This window comes from Myxine glutinosa, chromosome 11, assembly GCF_964187855.1.
Source record: "Myxine glutinosa chromosome 11, kmMyxGlut1.1, whole genome shotgun sequence".
In the NCBI taxonomy this organism is placed as follows: Eukaryota; Metazoa; Chordata; class Myxini; order Myxiniformes; family Myxinidae; genus Myxine; species Myxine glutinosa.
In genome coordinates, this window is record NC_136271.1 from 33,864,251 (window position 1) to 33,886,633 (window position 22,383).

Genomic DNA, 22,383 nt, shown 5'->3' on the forward strand with positions numbered 1-22,383 from the left:
CTATTTTCCAACGTCGGCCAAACATTGTTTATTGTTCTAAACGTGACATCTATTTTCCAACGTCGGCCAAATATTGTTTATTGTTCTAAACATGACGTATATTTTCCAACGTCGGCCAAACATTGTTTATTGGTTGTAAATGTGATGTCTATTTTCCAACGTCGGTCAAACATTGTTTATTGGTTGTAAATGTGATGTCTATTTTCCAACGTCGGCCAAACATTGTTTATTGTTCTAAACGTGACATCTATTTTCCAATATTGGCCCAACGTTGTTTATTGTTCTAAACATGACATCTATTTTCCAATATTGGCCCAACGTTGTTTATTGTTCTAAACATGACAACTATTTTCCATTGTTGGTACAACGTTGTTTATCAGTTGTAAACGCAAGGTCTATTTTCCAACGTTGGTCCAGCGTTGGCCCAACGTTGTTGCGTTGGCTGGGTAGACTTGTCTCAAAGCTGCAAATAACCTAATGGTATTATTTGAGTCTGCTGTGGTTGAATTTCATGAGCCTTCTCGTCCGACCACTTGCTTTTCATTTCTCTTACCTTTTAGACGATAGGGCATGTGGTCCTAAGAGCTTGTCTTGTGGTCTCCATCTCCCGACTAAACAAAACTTATTTTATAATTAAGTTAAATATTTTTTATGAATTATCGTTCATATTCCCGCGTCATCGGTTGGAGCATTTTGTCGAATTTTAGGTTAGAATAATTATCACGATCTCGATATTTATCCAATCAAATTGTACGTTTCATTTATCAACGTTGCTGCGATTTTTCATTTATGCGATTGGTCCGGAAAATATCAACATGGGCCTCATATAGCAAAAGGAGCCAATCAGCAACATCGTACGAGAGTGCTGCGGTACGGCGAATAGCGGGTCACGTGTGTAAACAGATGTTGTTTGGTGAAAAGTATCCGTGAAAATGGCATCAGTTGGTGTCAAATTTGGTGTAAAAAATAGGTGTTATGCACATGTTCCAGGTGCCGGTGGTGATATTGTGCCATTTACCGAAAAAAGGTGGAGAACATTCTTGAGTGCTGTAGATATTTGGAGCGATTTGGTGGGAAACCAGGCCGACTTAGCGAGGTCTTTCGTCCGCGATCATGGTCTAACCGCAGCGCATGTGAAAGTGCATTGCCGGTCCCTGAAACTGGGGGTTGCCACGCAGTGTGTTACCGGTATTTCACTGATTCTACCAAGCAAAAACGTGCCCAAACTGCTAAACAGAGGCATCAGAATGTCACCCAATCATCCGGTAAGTTTAAAAGTAGCCTACAAATACATCACGAATGAGAAAATTGCATGTACAATCACGTAGGGAGGCCTATGAAATTGGGTCAGGTCAGTCCCAAATGTTGTGATTTGTGTAGTCTACATGAATCGTAAAATGTGGGACTTTTGTTTTTACATGTAGTAGATCGATGTATACACTTATGAGTTTAATATTTTGTGTTTGTTGTATACAGAACTGGATCCCTCTGCATGTTCTTCAAGCGGAGACAGAGACAAACATACATCTGCTACATCTGATGCAAGACACTTGCGTTCCACTTCTAACATTGCAAAACAGCCGACTAAATCTTCTCACATCTTGCCAACAGTTTGTATCGTATGCAGGAGTGGTAAGACATTTCAGGATTCAAGAGGCAGAAAGCAGAAAGAACCATTGACGCTTTGTGAACAGATTGATGGAGGCAAGCTTCGACTAGCTGCAGAGGAAAAAGATGACAAAAATATTCTTGTTCATATCAGAGATCGTGACTGTGTAGCTATAGAAGTCAGACATCACCGGAGCTGCTACAAGGGATACACAGACTATTTGAGAAGATCTAACCCTCAACATGTTCATGCAGCTACAGAACAGATATATTCTCAAGCATTTGACAGTTTTTGTAACTATACAATTGACCAGAAAATTCTGAAGAACAAAGAGATCTACCGGCTTACGTCATTGAAACGTATCTTTGATAAGGCAGTAAAAGACATTGAAGGGAAGGACTCGTCCAACTACAAAACCCATAGCCTGAAACAAAGAATCAGAAGGAGATATCCCCAGCTTTGCTTCATGCAGCCCAAAAAAAAATACCAGAGTGAACTGGTATACATTGACACCCTATCAGCTGAAGAGCTTGTAGGGAAACGGTCACCTCAGAAACAGACACAAATACAACCGACACAGATACAGCTGATGCTGAGGAGTCTCCACCTCCAGTGAAACGGCCAAAACAGTGCAACAGAAGACAGGTCGTACCTCAAATATCATCATTAAGAGAGCGTTATTCAACAGCCCTAGATCTGAAGAATGCTGTGATGGATACAACAAACTCTACAACTCTTCCCTGGCCTCCAACCTCAGGTGACTTAACCATGGATGCTGCCCGCCAGATAGTTCCAACCATGCTATACAACTTTCTTGCATGGGTTGTTGGAGCATCTGATGATCCAGAGGGTGTAAACCGTGTAAAGGTTGGTGATGTGCAAGACCATCGAATATTAACCATTGCCCAGGACATCATCTACCTAGCTACTAAAGGCAAGACAATGTTACCGAAGCAGTCATCTCTAGCAATGGCGATACGGCATCTTAGTGGATCGGCACAGCTAATAGGCTTACTTAATGGTTTTGGCTATAGCATTTCGCACACCAGTGTTCTCGAGCATGATACTGCCTTGGCACAGCAAGAAGTCCAACGAGGTTCTAGAGCTCTTCCATCGTGCTTGCAGAAGTCTGTCTTCACAACTCTCATCTGGGACAACAATGATTTTGGGGAGCAGACACTTTCGGGAAAAGACACAACCCATAATACCAATGGCATAGCTGTGCAGCATGCAGAGATTCATCAGGATGCAGATGCACATTCTACACTTCCACCAGTACAAGGAATGAGAAAGACAAGAAAGCGCTCACTACCAGCACCACATACAGAGGTGGTTACATTCAGTGGTGAGAAGAAGTCGTCCCCGAAGGCATTTGCTGGCAATATGAAGCTGGAAATGACACACTATGAGCCAACTTTATATCCTCACAAGAAGAAAGATGCCGCCTTCTACATTACAAAATGGCCACAGAAACGTCTTCTTCCTGCTTGGACTGGATTCAATCAGTTACTGACATCCAGCATCCCACCAAAAGCAACCATTGCATACCTTCCTGTTGTAAATGCTAGTCCAACTGATCTGAATACTGTGAATACCATCCTCCATCGAAGCATTGAAATAGCAGACCAACTGGAGCTCCCGTCAGTTGTAGTGGTGATGGATCAGGCTATTTATGCCAAGGCCCAGACAATCAAATGGCAAACACCTATTTTCATGGACAGAATTGTGATAAGACTTGGGGCATTCCATACAACCATGACAGCTTTGGCGTGTGTGGGAAAAAGATTTCAGGATGCGGGATTGCAAGATGTCCTTATTGAATCCAGTGCAGTGGCACCAGGTTCTGTGAGCGGTGTGATGAATGGCCACAACTACAACAGAAGCATCCGCTGCCACAAACTTATGGCAGAGGCATTACATCGGCTTTGCTGGCAAAGCTTTATGGAGAGTGTTCCTTTGGAAATGCAAGAGCAGTATCGAGATGTGATTTCATCATTACAATCATCATTCCCAGGCCAGTATGTGCAGCATGTGGAAGGCGCATCCTTTCAGGCCATGATGAATGAATATGACAGTTTCATCACAGAGGGGAACAAGAATGCTACCTTTGCTTTTTGGAACTCCTACCTGGAAATGATAGAGGACATCCTCCTTTTCATCAGGGCTACACGGGAAGGAAACTGGCACCTTCATCTTGCTGCAGTTAGGGCACTCCTACCGTGGATATTTGCGTATGACCGAACCAACTACTCACGTTACCTCCCAGTCTATTGGTTTGAGATGAGCCAGCTACCTACTTCACATCAGTACATCTACAAAGAATTGGTCAGTGGACACTTTGCCGTTCAGCGACAAGATACTCACGGGTTTGCACAGGTAGCTTGTGATATGACGATCGAGCAAACGGCGAATAGAGACTCCAAAACAAGAGGTGGGATCAAAGGGTTCTCAACCAACCAAGGAGCTACCAATCGTTGGATACGAGTGCACCATCAACGAGCAGCGATAACCAGACAATGTGAAGAGATGGCTGGCAAAGGGCAGAAATCTTCAAACAGGGCAGACCTTACCAACAGTCGAATGACTAGGGATGAAGACGACGTAAACAACATAATGAGTACCATCACGAGCATGACGAATCCTTTCGAAAATGACCCGGAAATGGATGCTAATGATCTGGTTCACTTGTCAACTGGAGTCATTGCACCAGATGATGTGTATTCTGACCTCATGACCGCAAAAGTAAAGGGCGATGAAGCTTTCGTCAATTTTTCTAAAAGCCGCTTGCAAGGTAATGATGTAGACCTGAACAAAACGCTGAAGAAGATGAAACTGAAAACATTTTCAGATGCAGGCAAGCAAACCATCAAGGTTAAAGGGAAAGATGTTACTTTGAAAAGTGATCGTGAGTTGTTGGCAAGGCTGGTCATCATTGGCAAAGTACGAAAAGTGAATCTCAAAAGCATGATGACATACTCGTTGCGCCCGTATCCACCAGCCCTTGCGACTTATGAGGGATGCTTAGTTAAAACTAACAAGGCGAGGCTGCTACACTACCTAGAAAGTGTACCTGAGAGTTCCCCTGTCGTGGACTCACCAAAGGGAGGCGTATGGGTAGTTGATGGCATGGCCATGCTTCAGCAAATGAGTTCAAAAGGAATGCCCGCAAGCATGGGTCAACTGGCGGAAAAAATTCTGAGACAGTTAGTGTACCTGGCACTAAGTAGTAGCTCCAACTCTGTACACTTTGTAACAGACACGTATCCATCGATCAGTATTAAGGGTGCTGAGAGGAAACGACGGGCAGCGAGTGGTTCCCAGAGGATTAAAATATCCAAGGCAGACCAACCTGTACCTAAACAATGGAAGAAATATCTGGCAAACAGCTTCAATAAGGAACAGCTGGTTCACTTCTTGTTCAACCATTGGAGTACTTGTGGAGAAGACAACTTTAAGGGCATCACACTGTATGTTGCACATGGCAAGATGTGTCATTCCATCACACCAAGAAATGGTACCATCAGCATTGAAGAAATACCGCAGCTCCATTCCACCCAAGAGGAGGCCGACACCAGGATGCTCCTACATGCACATTACATCAGCACACAAGGCATCAGAAGCATCATCATCAAAAGCCCAGACACTGACGTGTTTGTTATTGGTGTGGCACTTGTATCGCACCTTGTGGGTTCCCAGTTGTATTTCCACACTGGCAGAGACGACAATGTACGTACCATTGACTTACAGGCCATACAGCAGGAGCTTGGAGACGACATCGCAAAAGCCATCATAGGTCTCCACTGTTTCACAGGATGCGATTCTGTAAGTTCCTTTTACGGCAAAGGGAAAACAAAAGCAATCAAACTTCTCACCCAAAATAAATCCTTTTCCCATGCATGTCAAATGCTTGGCGAGTCTTTCTCCGTAACAGACGAGCTTGTTTCTTTACTGGAGGACTTCGTTTGCAAGCTTTACAGCCAGCAGGAGTACAGTCATGTCAACGATGCACGGTATTCTATGTTTTCGATGGCTACAAGAAACGAAAGTGTCATGCCACCAAACCGAGATGCCCTCATCAAACACGTACAACGAGCCAACTTCCAGGCAGCTGATTGCAAGCGCAGCTTTGACAATCACCCAGATATCCCATCACCAGCTGGACATGGTTGGAAATTGATCGATGGCAGCCTCTCAATAAACTGGATGGAAATGCAACCTGCTCAACAGAGCATTCTTGAACTCTCACGCTGCACCTGCAAGAAGTCCAAGTGCAAAGCATCAGATGCAGATGACCAGTGTTGTGTGTCTTTGGGGCTATGTTGTACCGAACTGTGCGAGTGCAAGAACTGTGACAACATGCATGTACGCGATGACGATGCTGAAGAAAGTGAAGAAGAAATGGATGAAGTTGGAGGTATCTGCTTCGATGAAGAAAACTTTGAAGAGGAAGAATCTTTTTAATTGTAAGGAAAACTTACTTGGGATTATAACTCTGGAATACCTTTCGCACCTATTCACTGATTAATAGAATAAAGGGCAATTTGTACATGGTGCAAAAAGGGTATTCCAGAGTTATGCCTTGCCTTGTTTTCAGAATGTGCACTCATACATTGTATATCAATTAGATGTCAAGTAAAAGTTGGCTGCATGAAAGACAAGCACGTGGCATGGTTTTTAAGTAAACTTGACTTTAAATATGTTTATTCAGCAAAGCAATGGGTGTATTTTAATTCAATCTAAAGGTTGCTATTAGATTTGGGAATTTTTTTGTGCTTAAATGAAAAGATCTCATGATAAACATGAAAATACACGGTTGTTAGAAGGAAAAAAATATCAGTTCAGTTTTGTTATTTTCCACGTATTCATCAACCGTGTGGTATTTAAAAAAAAAAAAATCTAGTGAACGTTATTTTTGGGGACAATAATTAAAATAATAAATTTTGAACAATTCCTGTAAATGTCGGGCCATAATGAGGATCATAATGTGTAAAGAAACCATTTTAAACAGCACATCTGTTGCTCTCACTTGTTCCCTTTTAAAAGGCACTACCTGTTTGACGCATTATTTTTAGGCAGGAATTACTAATTAATGCTCCACTTTTGAGCGTGGGAACAAAGGGGATATTGATAAGACATGCAATACCTTTATTTTAAGACATAATATATGTAGTTCCAATGTGGAGACCACAAAAAGCACTTTCTGAAGGGATTTTGACTACATGCCCTATAGTCTATTTTACTGGAGCTTAGTTTTCAACTTTTTCAAGTTACGTGCCACTGATCTTGTCGTCCTAGTTGACAGTGTTCTTTCATATTATCTCTATTTCTCTGACTTACTGCTGTATCTCCTCATCGTTTTCATCAAAGCAGTCAACATTTTTCTTTCTTGTGTAACCCAAAGTTTCAGCTGAAACATGGTAAACACATTTGGAAAGGTTTTCCCACTGTTTTTTTTTATTGATTCTTCATCTTGTAACACTGCTCTGTGGATTGCAAGGTTTGTCTCCATTTCCTTTTGAATATCAACATCTGGAAGCTTCCTGATAACCAACTTATTTGGTGGTTTTGATCCTTGTGTACAATGGATAGGTTTTATTTGAAAGTTGGATATGACGTGAATGAGATATTGATCTGCACTGCATTCTGTACATCTCAGGGCTCCATTAGATGTGATATATGATAAATCACGAAAGCGGGTAAGTTTGCTTTTATTATTTTTAGCATGGATGCCTTCTTTTTTTATTTTTGAATACAGAGTCGAGGCTCATGTAAGAGCTGACACATTAAACAGAAAAACATAAACTGACACATAAAACATATAAAAAAGGGAGCCGGAGACAAAAGGGGGGGAGAGAGGGAAGCATACAAGCACAACAACAGTGGAGAACAGGGACATTAGTAGATCTGTGGAAGGGAGAGGGCAGAGGGTGAGGAGCAGCCACGGTATAAAACAAATGTACAACACTAGGTCGGAGATTGAAAGAGGTGGATTTGTATTTGTATTTACGGGGGTAGAAAAGATCAAGGTTTTGGATGGGGGAAGATAAGCGATGGTGGTGAACAGCTGTTTTAAAGACCTGGAGGGAGGAGAGGGATTGAAGAGAGTGAGGGAGTTTGTTCCAGAGGCGGGAGAAAAGAAGAATGAAAGAGGGAAGAGAGCAGAGAGCCGAGATTTCGGCAGTTTCACCTGAAGAGGGTTGTTGACAGATCTTATGCGTCCTGCAGGAATATTTGGGGGACAGAGCACAGACAGAGCTGGGGAAGCAAGGCCAGAGAGGAGTCGGTAGAAGACGGAAAGACCACCAACCTGCCTGTGGTGAACGAGTGAAAGGCCCTCAGAGTTAGCTTCATTGCCGGAGATTCCAATGATTCTGAATGCTTTGATTTCTACAGCGTGAAGCCGAGCAAGGTGTGAGGCAGGAGCACCAGCCGAGAGAGGAGAGCAGTATTCCATCAAGATGTGGATGAAAGCCTTGTATGTGGTGAGGAGCTCAGAAGTGCCCAGAAAGGACTTCGCTCGACGGAGGATGCCCAGTCGGCGACTGGCTTTGGAGGCCAGATTTGAAATGTGGTTTTCCCAGGAAAGATCATGGCAGATAGTGAGACCCAAAAGCTTGAGTGACAGAACTTCTTCGAGAGGATTGTTGAGAAAGTAGATGGGAGGGTTTTCCAGATGGTCTTTTCGGAGAGACATTGTGAGAGTGTGAGATTTGTCAGGATTGAAAGACATGTTCCACTTGTTTGACCAGTCTGTGATTTTGTCCAAGTCTGCAGAGAGTAAGAAGGCTGCAGACTGCCGATCTGAGGGTTGAGATATGGAGCGGCAGAGAGTGGAGTCATCAGCAAAGAGATAGAGAGGATTTTCCAGAGAGTCGGAGAGATCATTGATGAAGACCAGAAAAAGCACAGGGCCCAGAACACTGCCTTGGGGAACTCCAGCCTGAACAGGAAGGAGAGATGAAATAATTCCATTCAGGGCCACATGTTGACTGTGACAAGAGAGGAAGTCCACAAGCCATGCGTGGAGGTTTCCATGGATACCATTGGAGGAGAGGTTGGTGAGCAGGGCGGAGTACCAGACCGTATCGAAGGCATGAGATATGTCAAAGGAGATGGCTCTGATTTCCTGTTTTGTGTGGAGGACCTCCATCCATTGCCTTCAAGAGAAAAAACATTTACCTGGTCTTTGAAAGAAGCTTTCAGTAATGGCTAAGTTAAATTCAGAATCATGTGCAAGAAGTAGATCACCATTTGAGTTGATCCTTTCCTTACCAAACTTTACCAAGTACTTACCAAGTTATATATGCATATGCAATTCTAGCTCAGCAATGTCAACTCAGAAGCACACTTGAATGCAACTTAACAGCAAAATATCTGGGAAGAAAGAATGATCACTTTGCTCTTGCAGACGATAAGCTTTGCAGCTCAGAATCATCTATCACAGTGCAAAATAATGTGACAACCCAAACATTGCCCTGGGCCAAATGCTTCCATCAATTCCACAGCTGCAGCAACTTGTTCATGTCTAAAGTTTTCAGCTCAAACATGAAATGTAAATGCATATATATCTTGAATTTGACTTGCATATATATGCATATATATATATATATATATATTTTTTTTTTGTACACTGAATCGAGGCTCGTGAAAGAGCTAACATTTACTTCACAAACAAATCGACCAGACAAACAAAATACACAAAAAGAGGGAGCGGAAGACAAGATAGGGAGAAATGGGGAAGCACACAAACACAACATCCGAGAGCAGGGAGATGTGTGGAAGGGAGAGGGCCCGGGGGGAGGAGGCATGGGAAGGGGGGGGGGGGGGGGAGGGAAAAGTATAAAGCAGAAGGACACCAAGGACTTCCAGGACAGAAGTTGGTATTTCAAAAAGTGGAATTGGGGTGAAATTAGCGGGGGTAGAAAGGATCAAGGTTTTGGATGGGGGAAGATAAGAGATGGTGGTGAACAGCTGTTTTAAAGACTTGGAGGGTGGAGTGGGATTGAAGAGAGTGAGGGAGTTTGTTCCAGAGGCGGGAGAAAAGAGGAATGAAGGAGTGAAGGTGAGCAGAGAGTCTTGATTTTGGCAGTTTAACCAAAAGAGGGTTGCAGGCAGATCTTGTGCGACCTGTAGGAATATTTGCGGGACAGAGCCCAGAGAGAGCTGGGGGGGCAAGGCCAGAGAGGAGTCGGTAGAAGACGGAAAGACCACCAACCTGCCTGCGGTGAGTGAGTGAAAGGCCCTTGGAGTTAGCTTCATCGCGGGAGATTCCAATGATTCTGAATGCTTTGGTTTCAACAGCGCGAAGGCGAGCTAGGTGTGAGGCAGGAGTACCAGCCCAAAAACCTGGGCCGGTCACATATTCCATTTGACAGAGAAACCAGTTGTTGAAATAAGGAAATGGCAATGACAAAACCGACATCACCCTCCTTTCGTTCACGTGAAGCTCTACTGCTCCAGTAAAAACTGTGGCTTCTTTCCCTAAGCTGGAATTGTCTGCAAAATGTATTTCGTGAAGAGCATCAGCATCAATATTCAGTCTTTCCAGCTCATGTGCCACTAGAGTGATTCTGGTCCTTGATTTCCTTTCAAGGAAGACCTTTCTGGTCCTTGATTTCTAACAATCCTGTGGAGTTCTAATATTCCAGGTTGCTGAAGTAATACTTGTTTTTCTGTTCTTCATTTGATTCTAACCATGGTATGGAACCCGACTGGCTACATCATGCATATTAGGGTAATTGATGAGTGAGCCATGTAAACCCCTCCTTTTATCAGGGCATCTCCATGCAAGAGGGCAGGCAGACCAATCCCCGATAGTTGTGGAGTTAGATGGTGACATTGATGCTGTGGTGATGAAAATATACAACCATTTTCATCATCGGCAGTGTGCCGTGAAAGTCTCGAAGAGTTTGTGGAGTTTGTTGATCTTGAGTGGACTGTGCCTATCAACCGTGTAGTAACACGTTGGTTGTCACTGGGAAAAGCTGGTGGTCATATTTTAAAAGTATGGCCTGCCTTGTTCTCATACTTCAGTAGCAGTGATGGGGGAGTGATTGCCCCACGTTCAAAACATTTGCAGAAGCTTCTTATGATAGAAGAGGAGCATGGAGGTGATGACGAAAGTGTCTGTACAAATGTTGTTGCCATCTACCTCATGTTTTGTTCCAATTTGTTCCCTGTCTATGAAGTATAGCTAGTCTCAAACTAGTCTATGAAAACATATGCACTGGCAGGATTTGGACGTGAGGTCTGACCATGTGTGTTGTGGCATGACCCGGTCCTCACGGGGAATCTGGTGGAGTGTGGCATCCCTTGTCCATCGGGGCGCCGTCTGAACAAGTGTCTCAGGCCGGTGGGGTTGCCGGACCCTGGAAGAGGTTGAGATCTCTGGGGGTTTGAGGTGGTTACTCATGGCACCTGGCATGGTGCACGACACCATGAGGACCACTAGAGGAAGGTATTGCGGATCGTGCTTTGGTGGTGGCACCACAGAGGGCCAACAAGGGGCTGTTGTGGTGACCGCCCGGGCTTGCGGCCTGACAGTCTCTCCATGAGCCTCTGGGGCAGCCAGCATGTGGTGACCTACCATGCGCTGCTGCTCTATGGACATGGGTCAATTCGCATGGACTGGGTATGAGTACAGCCCACCGGACAACCATTGGAGCATCTGTGGACAGTGATTAAGTGTTTGGGAAAGGCCTGGTGAGGGCTGTATGGCCTTCCACAGATGGTCCGCTGTGATTAATGGGCTCTCGGTTTGGAAAGAGAGCCCAGGGTTTGATTGGCATGGGAGACACGAGGATATTGGCTGCAGCAGACACCATGGTATTGAAAGTGCTCCCCAGTGGAAATTGGATTTGTGTCAAATTTACCTTTCCCCATTATCACGACTTGCCATGATTTGTGTTTAGGGGTATGCAGGTGAGTTGGGGAATTGGTATGGGTGACGGGCAAGAGGGGCCATGAGAGCCAAGCATGTGGATCGGGTGGAAAGGGTTAACATGTGATATGTTGTGAGTAAGGAATTGTATTTTATTGTGTGTTGATTATAGTGTGTACACAGGCCATGGCAGGGTAGATTATAGTGCTTACCCTTTATTGCAGGTGGTGGAGATTTGTATGGCAGCGGGGGAGGGAGTGACATTTGGGGTTTTGTGGGGGGGTGAAGGTGTGTGTCTGCAGGTACGGATCAGGCTCTGGAGGTGACTGTGACTGCGTTCCTCCCAATCCCTCCCCTTGTTCCTCCCCCTCTCCCCTTCCCCCTCCCCATGTAACTCGTCCCTGGAAACCAGTAGTGTCTGAGGTTTGGGGGCTGTCGGAGGAGGGTCTGGTTTGGGCGACCAACGGGTATGGAGACCCTTGGCGACCCGGGGTGAGGCCAAGAGCGATGGAGCTGTTTGCCGAGAAGTTGAAGGGGGTGGAGGGGTGCACAGAAGTCATGAGTCGGCAACTGTGTTTGGGACTGCAGGCACCACAGCCTGAAGCGCCACCACATTTTGTTTGTGCAAGACTTCCCCACTGCTGAGTTGAGGACTACACCTGCAGTGTATAAGGAATGAAGCCATGGCCTTGCAGGAAAAATAATAATTGTTGTGATGGTGGTTGCTGTGCATGAGTGTATGAGGGAAAGTTCCATTCAGTTCCGTGCGACTTGATATGTGCTATAGAGGGCAGATAGCCCGTGAAATTGAATAGGTAGATTCAAAATTGGGTATTTGAGCTCAGCTGACAGCTAGAGCAGGTAACATCCATCCCCTGGGTGATGTGGTCAACTAGACGGGATTGTAAATTGGTTATGGTAAATTGTCATTGAGGTAGGCTTGTTGGTGTGTTTTGGAGCCATTCTCTCCCCGCCCCAGGACATCGGACCAAAGAGATGAGAATAATTTTGTTCAGAGAATTGTACATTTTTGAATTGTTGTTTGAAACGTACTACCGTACAGTAAGGAGAATAGGTAAGTTAGCTATGGCTCGCTTACCACAGACCCTCCTGATTTATTTTGTTGAGTTTAATTAGGTGTGAGTCTGTGAACTTGGTGTGAGACTGCCCTTGCATTGAACCTTACAGGAGCTGAGGTTCCAAAAGGGAGGGGGTGGGGGAGGAGAGGGCTGTGTTACATTTATGGGCGGGTTAGAGATTATCTGAGAAGATATAGAACTGTATTGAGTAAAATGGTCCGTGTTCGAGTCGGAAGCAAATCTCGATGTAAGGAAGTAGGGACCTGTCAACTTAAGGGTTGTGTTTGAATGTGCACGATAGGAGGGTTATGGTTGTGATAAGAAAAAGAGGGATTCAAGTTAATTATAAACAATTGTAAAACATCGCGTAAACATCCACCGGGCATGGTGGGTTACAGGTCTGTGGAGCAGAGGGAGAATCGAGGCAGAAAGCAAAGGGATTCTGCCAGGCAATGGAAAGAGGGGTCGGTGCTACGATCATCTCATGGAAAGGGGTGGAGCCCTCCGCCTGGATGGGCAGAGAGTTGTCAAGGGAGACAAGGAGCTGACAAAAATGCAAAAGAGGATTCACGCTTGTTCTGAGAAGAAGAGTGGGGAGCTGATAAGGGCGGGCAGGGATTGTGAGAGTTCTGAGGCGAAGGGGGAGGAGCCTGGATTGAGCGGGTACAGTGTGCTGAGGAGCTCACGTTTTGTGAGGATAACTCCGAGAGGTCGGAGGAGATTGGTGGTGTAAAGAAGGAGGAGAGCTTAAAGGAGGACGTCCTGCCTGCCTGCCTTGGTCCAGGTGCTGGTCTTGTCTTCCTCCATTGCCTGTTCGTCATCCTGTTAGTCTCGTCATCACCTCTTCATTGACTTGCTGTCTCCTCATCGTCCTGCCCATCACCCCATCGCCTGTTCCACGCCAATCTCCTCCCTCTCCCATTGCCACCAGAGAGATAAGTCACCTGGCTTTGTCCCTCTTCCTCATCTGTGACTGTGACTGGAGTGAGATGCCTTTGTTTTTATAGGATTTATTTTACCTCATCGTATATAACTATTATTAAATTCATTTATTGACACATATAAAAGCTATAAGGTCCTCGTGATTATCCTCAGGTCCGCATGTGCATATACCGCCAATAAATGAACAGAGCCCCGAGAGTTAAAGTCTGCTTCGGTCCATCCATTCAGGGGCGGTGTTAACCAGCCCGTGAACAAGACAGTATGTTTGTATGTATATGTATGTATGTGTACGTATGCTGTTACACTCGTGGGGTGGATTGTTTAATGATTGTACACTCATGGGGCTGGGCTTGCAATGACGAGAAGCTGTGATCGTTTAGGGTGTATCTTATGTGAAATTCCGGGCCGGCTGTGAAACCAGATTTGCTCTTTTCTTTCTTCCTTCTCTTTCGACTTTATTTTTATTCTTTTGTTAAAAAACAAACAAAGATCTTCCTTATCTACATTCTCCCTCCCACCAGAGCTCTACATAATTGAATAGAGAAAGAACTTCTGGGAAGAAAAAAAGAAAGAAGAGAAAAAGAGGAGGAAGAAGAGTGCGTCGGGTCGGTGGAGAAAGGTGAAAACGAACGCAGCACGTACGGTCCAAGTTGTGATGAGAAATTCGGCCTGTGTGAGCTTTTTGAGGATTTGATTAATCTCTCTGAAGGCTGCCTGTTGGAAGGGCAGTCGGTGTAGGAGAGATTTGGGTGGAGGAGGGTTTTCTCGGTGCACGTGGGTTCGTGAGGAAAAGTGGTAGAGGGAGCAGAAGCTTTTGCTCCTCATCAAGTTTCGTCTGAGCCGGCCAGAGGCAACGTGCGGCTTCATGGTCTTGCAGGAACTGCTCTGGGCAAGTCGTTCGTGGAGTTTGAGGACACCCACTGAGAAAGAGAAGAGAAGAGGTCCAAGTTCAACAATGGGGTGTTGTTGTGCATAGAAGGTACGCTAGAGGGGTCGTGGCCAATAGGAGGAGTTCCGGGTAGAGGACGGAGCATGGAGAGGATTGGAATGGGACGTGCGTCCGATGTTGGATTGAATAAAACTATTGGACCTTACTGAATTCTTCATTCTTGGAATATTTTACGACACAACAAACTGGCGATGAGAATGGGAGTGAACGTAAACTTTAATCCACCGACATCCTTTCTGCAAAACCCGGGTGAGTCTTCGATTCCTTTTACGGCCTGGACTCGTGTCTTTGAAAACTTCGTGCTGGCGATACAGGAGACGACACTGGCTGATGCGAGAAAGCACGCACTTTTCATACATTGCTTAGGCACCGAAAGTCAGAGACTCTTCTATACATTAACAGGAGCTGATAATAGCTATGAGACTGCACTTGCGGCCTTGAGGAATTCTTTTCGTCCCAAGAGTTAATGTCGTGGCAGAATGATATAAATTTCGGCAACGTGGTCAGGAAAATGGCGAGTCTACGTCACAAAACATTGCTTCATTAAGGGAGATGGTCGTCCCATGTGAGCTTGGAGAGCTGGCAGATGAAATGATCCAGGACCAGCTGGTCGAGAAAACAAATTCACCTCGCATTAGAGAGCGGTTACTGCTAGAAACGGGACTGACATAACAGAAAGCTATAACCATCGCTACACAGACTAAGTCGGCAATGGCGGAGGCCAAGATCATAGGCCAAGGGACTGCCAGCGCTATACAGGCCATACATACACCCTGTGCAGACACAGGATTCGTAGAGCAGCAAAAGACCCTTTAGACTCGCTGGGAGAGGTATTTCAGATCAGCGATCCCAATTGGCCCAAGGGAAGACATGTTGTGGATGCGGTTCTGCAAACCACACAGCTAATTACTATGGATGCCCACTGCCCAGCAAAGGACGCACAGTGCAACAGCTGAAAAAAGAGAGGACATTTTGCTAAAGTATGCCGGAGCTCAAAACACGTTCATGAAGTGACTGTACCGGACGTGAATGTGTTGAGTGTCGACAATAGGACTCGAGATGCTGATAAGATAATGTGCACTGTACATGTTACTGCTGCCGGGGGAGAGCCCATGGACATTGAACTAATGTTAGATACAGGCTCGGCAGTATCGATACTTCCTGAATCTGTCTACAGGCAATGTTTCAATAATGTGTCACTGACTGAGCCAAAACTACACCTGGTTATCTACCTGAGAAACCCGATTACTGTGCGTAGTTGCCTGCATGCTGATGTGATTTTCGAGAATCACTGTGCACCTGCTGAATTCTACATAGTGTGGAGCGGCACTACCATTCTGGGCAGAGACCTAGTTGCTGCACTCGACATGCAATTGCTGAATGGTAGCATCACTTCTACCACCCAAAACAAGGCAAATCAAACGCCAGCCGCAAATGTTACAGGTGACAGCAAGGAGGACACCCTGGGCTGTGCAAAGGGGTTTATTCAACTCGTTAAAATACGACCCAATGTGACCAGTCCAGAAAAAGCTGCGCCGCTTGCCTTTTTCTGTGAGAGATGCTGTTTCTCAGGAGTTGAAAAAGCTCGTTAAATTGGATGTAATTGAGCCAATTGAATCTTCAGAGTGGTTTTCACCAATTGTAATGACAATGAAGAAAAACGGGGGGATTCGCCTATGTGTGGATTTAAGAGAACCAAATAAATCGGTGATGATTGACGGATATCCTCTTCCGCATATGGAGGAGATGTTTGCTGAGCTGCGAGGCAGCACACTTTTCTCCACACTGGATCTGCAAAGTGCGTACCACCAGGTTGTATTGCATGAGCACAGCAGGGACCTCACTGCCTTCATTATGCATGAGGGACTGTTTCGCTACAAACGAATCCCTTACGGGCTCGTTTCAGCACCCAGTTGTTTCCAGAGGATGATGTCTGCCATTAAAAAAATCCAGCCCGGAGCTCGGTGTTACTAGACGATGTAATCGTTTTTGGAGGGACTCCCGAAGCACATGATAAAAACCTCAGAGAGGTACTACAACGTATCGATGCAGCTGGGCTGAAACGGAACCTTTCAAAATGCCACTTCAGACAGACGGAGTTGTCATTTTTAGGACATGTGGTGTCACACGCAGGACTGAAACCTGACCCTGCTCATGTTGTTGCGGTGTCACAAGCACCCCCACCGAAAGAAATGCAGAGTTTGCGCTCTTTTCTCGGACTCACGACATGGTATGCAAAATTCATCCCTTACTATGCATCGGTTGTGGAACCTCTGAGAGAATTACTACGGGGCCATCCACCTTCTCCTGGTCAGTCAAGGCACAGCAAAGTTTTGACTCAGTTAAAGAACTGATTGTCAGTAGTCCAACTCTCGCTATTTTTGATCCAGAGCTATACACCATAGTGACAACTGATGCCTCTGATTATGGTCTTGGAGCGGTCCTGACGCAAATCCATGCTGACAAAACAGAGAAAACCATTGCATTTGCATCCCGAACGCTGACTGAATCGGAAAGAAAATATTCCACTGCGGAAAAGGAAGCACTTGGATGCGTGTGGGCGACAGAGAAGTGGAGGACTTATCTCTGGGGCAGACATTTCACATTACACACTGACCACAGTCCTCTCACTACACTGCTTTCCACAAAAGGATTGGGAAGAGCTGGAATGCGCGTGGCCAGATGGTCCGCACGGCTTCTGTCATTTAATTATGACATTCAGTACAAGCCTGGCTCTGAAAATGTAACAGCTGATTGCTTGTCTCACCTGCCACTGCCTACTTCAGAGCCAAGCCTAGAGGATTATGTTGAGGTTGTCGCACTCACATCAACCCTCACTGCTGTGACAGCTGAAGAATTCAAAACTGCCTGTATTTCCTGCCCTGTTCAAGCAAAGCTGCGGGAAATGCTTACAAAGCACTGGCCGAAAACGTCAAAAGGCCTGGATCCTGATCTCCTTCCTTACTTCAGATTGCAAAGTGAACTGTCATTACAAGAGGACTGCGTGATGAGAGGTACTCACCGCCTTCTTGTCCCAGATGCACTACAACCACATTTCATCAAATTAGTGCACGACACTCACCAGGGTATAGTGAGGACAAATCAGCGGTTAAGGAATCTGTACTGGTGGCCGGGAATGGACGCGCATGTAGAGTCCGCAATCAAAGCTTGCATCTCTTGTCAGCAGCACGGCAAGACAGCTGTGACACACGCATCACCACTGCAGCCGGTTCCTTATCCTGATGCAGCTTGGGAGAAACTGGCAATCGACATAGTGGGGCCCTTCGATTCTGCACCACTGGACTGTCGTTTTGCTATCACACTCATCGATTACTTTAGCAAATGGCCAGAAATTGCCTTCACCTCCCAGGTCACTTCCACTACAGTGATCAAGTTCCTGTCATCTGTCTTCAGCCCCCGACCCCCGACAATGGTTCACAATTCACCTCCCGGGAATTTGAAACCTTTCTGAAAGACAGAGACATTACACACAGAAAGTCAACAGTCTACTACCCGCAAGCGAATGGAGAAATAGAACGATTCAATCAAAGCGTAAAAGAATGCTTCCTCACTGCTAACATCGAGGGGAAAGACTGGAAAACATTTACAACAGACTTTCTTCAAACATACCGGGCAACCCGACATGCCACAATACAGCAATCACCTGCTGAACTGCTTCATGGGAGAGAGATGCACACCAAGCTGCATGTATCTGGGTTACAGATGCCAACTGCCAACACACCGTCACGCAAAGACACAGCTCTCACAGTACAAGAGAAGCAGAACAAGCAAAAGGTGTACACCGACAAACGGTGGGGGGCAAAGGATGTGAACTTTGAATGTGGCTCCTTCGTCCGAGTGAGGAAACCTGGCGTCCTCCGAAAGGGACAATCTAAATTTTCAGCGCCTCTCCAAGTTATGGAGCGAATCAGCGAAGAGGATCTCACGTATGCAAACTGTCCGATGGACAGATCTGGAATGCTTCTCATTTAGCATCTGCCTGCCAAGGGAATGAAAGAGACGATACCAAGCAACCACTCCTTCCTGGCATCACCGCACCACCAGCTCAAGACACATCGGAATCTGTGCCGGTTGGCCGGGATGCCAGAGTTCGCAGACCTCCATTCTGGACACGAATTATGTGATGATGTAGTCTAAAGTTCTTAGAGAGTAAGAAAAAGAAGCTATGATAAACTCTTGCATGTGTATTATTACTTGTTTAATGATTAATACATGCTGTGGCATTACTACATTCCATCTTCCAGTTAACTATATATATTGTTGGTCACTGAGTTATGGTATGCATGTGGTTAAAGAAAGGGGGACATGTGGTGTTGTGCATAGAAGGTACGCAAGAGGGGCGTGGCCAATAGGAGGAGGAGTTCCGTGTAGAGGACGGAGCATGGAGAGGATTGGAACGGGACGTGTGTCCGATGTTGGATTGAATAAAACTGTTGGACCTTACTGAATTCTTCATTATTGGAATACTTTACGACACAACAAATAGTTTTATGAAAATAAAAGACGGACGAAAATATCGAAATAAAGACTGAGGTGAACTAAACTCCATATGTTGAGGATCCTCCACACACTGTTTTGAACACGCGCACAGGGAAAAGATGATAGAAATAAAATGTTCTCTTTTTGTGGATATACTTAGCTGTCTCCAAAGGGTCTTTTTAGGTGGTTGGTGGCCGTTGAAGTTCGATGCCACCACGTGGTAAGCGCACAAAATGGCGACCGAGGCACCACAAAGTCCAGGCATTGAAGGCACCCAGAATCATGAAGCTACGAGTGAAGATGGCCCTCTTTCGCTCCACCTCTTCTTCCTTGTGGCGGACAGCACGGCCTTCAGCCCACCACGGGCCCAGCAGCCGCCAAAACCTCCTTCACTTTACCACCAATGCAACAAAAGCTCCAAAAGCATGCATAAAATCTCTCAGCCCCCGGACCAAAGATAGCGAAGCCTTCTTGTTCGAGCAAAAGATGCGCACTCCTCCTCTTCCCTCCTGAGAGCCAATCGTGCTGTTTCCCTCCCAGTTCACCCTACCCACGTCCTATGGGCCAATCACGTACCTCGGCGTGTGGCCTGCTGGCCTTCCTCTCCACTCCTCTGATTTCCCGCCTCTTCTGGGCAGGGCCTTTTGCCTTATTAGGTCCAATGAGTCCTGTCAGGATGTAACAGGACAAGATGAACAGGCTTAGTTCCGACCGGCTTGTTCTTGACTTTTGTCAGCCGTCATTGTAATTTGAGGGATGTGCACAAAAACGCAAGGGAAAGATTACAGAGGGAAGGCACGCACTAGGGAACGTTATCCTTAAACCCTACAGATAATTAGCACGGCACCATCCCTCACATGATGCACAATTAAACAACCTAAAGCTACAGTCTGCATACTTAATACATTGAAATGCTGCTACACGTCACGCGGTCCATGCTACTCCCTTTTCAGTTCTACCTCTCCTACGGTATTCTTTTACCTACCCCCATAAATGTAACAGTATGTATGCATGTGTATGTATGTATATGTATATATGTATGTCTATGTATTGTTATGAATTTTGGGGTAGGCATATATAGATTTAGGTAGATCTGAATAGGTATCATGCTTCGTCTGTCATGATAGGGAACCTCACCTGTAATTTCTGTGTTTAGGCGATTTGGTGGGGTAAGTGTGTACCTGTGATCATAAGAAGATGATCCGGTGATAAATAGTTCTAGGGACTAAAATAATTCCCCTGTGTGTCAGACCTGGTGATCATACCTGTGTCCCTTATGGCAACGCACTCTTGTAGACATTAGATAGGCCTATTAGTGCACCACATTAATTAAATCCCCCCCCCCCCCTTACAATGACTGACCATAAGAACTGACCAGAAAGACAAGCAGGCAGCGGCCACGCAGTGGTACACCATGGCTTTCACATATTGACCAGGCAGGCTGGGAGCCACGCCCAGGAGAACTAGTGATTGGCCAGGGGAGGGGCGAGCAACAAACACCACACCGATTGGCAGAGTAGGGGAGGACATGCGATTGGTCAAAGGAAGGACAGAGAGCTTCTCCATGATTGGGGGTGAGAAAGGTAAAGGAGCGACACACTGATTGGCCACCAACCGATGAGACCACGGCCAATTAGTGCGGAAGGCATGAATGAACGACCAACAAGCTACGCACTTGTTGGAGGGAAAGCACCGGTGACAAAATAGGGCACGAAAGGTGACAACTAAGCGACGCATTGGTTGGTGGAGGAGGAGGGCTGACGTGACCGCGAGTGACAAAAACCGCTCGCTCGCCGGCATTTTCCTCTCTTCCCTTGCCTTCTCGTCTCTGGTTCCTGCCTGCCCGTAGCTCTTCCCTTGGCCTCTTGCTCTGGACTGTCAATATGGACTTTTGACCTGTTCTTGCCTTTGGACTTTGGTGGAGAGACCAGCACTGACGATCATCCTCCCCTGTTGTTCGTACTCCTGGTGCCTACGTGCTGAGCTATGGCGCGAGACGGACCATGCAGAGAGGAGGGTTCATGCCAACGCCCAAGCGGTTCGCGCCAATCGGGGCCGCATCCGGACACGAGCTTGGGGCCTGGACAACAGAGACAGATAAGACGCACCACATTCCACAACACGACGAGACATTTATTTTATTCATCCTCGCCCATTGTTTCGTATCTGAGGTCTGCTGTGGGGACGTCCCAATTTAGAATTTAGTTTCTTCCGTCGCATTTCCTTGTTCTCGGTTCCGTTAATAAATATTCCTTGTTGTACATTTTACCTCCGTCTCGGGTTGAGTTAATAATTTGCAGGGAGAAGACATCGTCGGGGCCGAAAAGGTATGCTCCGGCAATTTCCCCCAACCCTCCCATCTACTTTCTCAACAATCCTCTCCAAGAAGTTCTGTCACTCAAGCTTTTGGGTCTCACTATCTGCCATGATCTTTCTTGGGAAAACCACATTTCCAAGCTGGCCTCCAAAGCCAGTCGCCGACTGGGCATCCTCCGTCGTGCGAAGTCCTTCCTCGGCACACCTGAGCTCCTCACCACATACAAGGCTTTCATCCGCAGCTCAATGGAATACTGTTCTCCCCTATGGGCTGGTGCTCCTGCCTCACACCTGGCTCGGCTTCACGCTGTTGAATCCAAAGCTTTCAAAATCATTGGAATCTCCCGCGATGAAGCTATCTCTGAGGGCCTTTCACTCACTCACCGCAGGCAGGTAGGTGGCCTTTCTGTCTTCTACCGACTCCTCTCCGGCCTTGCTCCCCCAGCTCTCTCTGTGCTCTGTCCCCCAAATATTCCTACAGGTCGCACAAGATCTGCCAGCAACCCTCTGATGGTTAAACTGCCGAAATCTCGGCTCTCTGCTCACCTTCACTCTTTCATTCCTCTTTTCTCCCGCCTGTGGAACAAACTCCCACACTCCCTTCAATCCCTCTCCTCCCTCCAGGTCTTTAAAACAGCTGTTCACCACCATCTCTTATCTTCCCCCATCCATAACCTTGATCTTTTCTACCCCCACTAATTCACCCCAGATCCACCTTGTTTGAAATTCCAACTTCTTTCCTGGAAATCCTGGCAGTGTCCATATGTTTATACCTCTCCCACCCCCCCCCCCCTTCACATGCCTCCCCCCCTTCACATGCCTCCCCCCCAAAGCCCTCTCCCTCCCACAGATCTCTCCATGTCTCCATGTCTCTCGGTCCCTGCTCTCAAATGTTGTGTTTGTGTCCTTCCCCCTCTCTCCCCATCTTGTCTACCGCTCCCGATGTTATTTGTTTTATGTGTCTGTTTGTCTTTCTGTGTGATTAATGTTCGCTCTTTCACGAGCCTCGATCTTGTATACAAAAAAAAATAAAAAATAAAATCTCCCGGCTCGTGTATCGATCCGCCATTGATTTGAATAAACGCCTCGTTAAGCTTGATTAATCTGT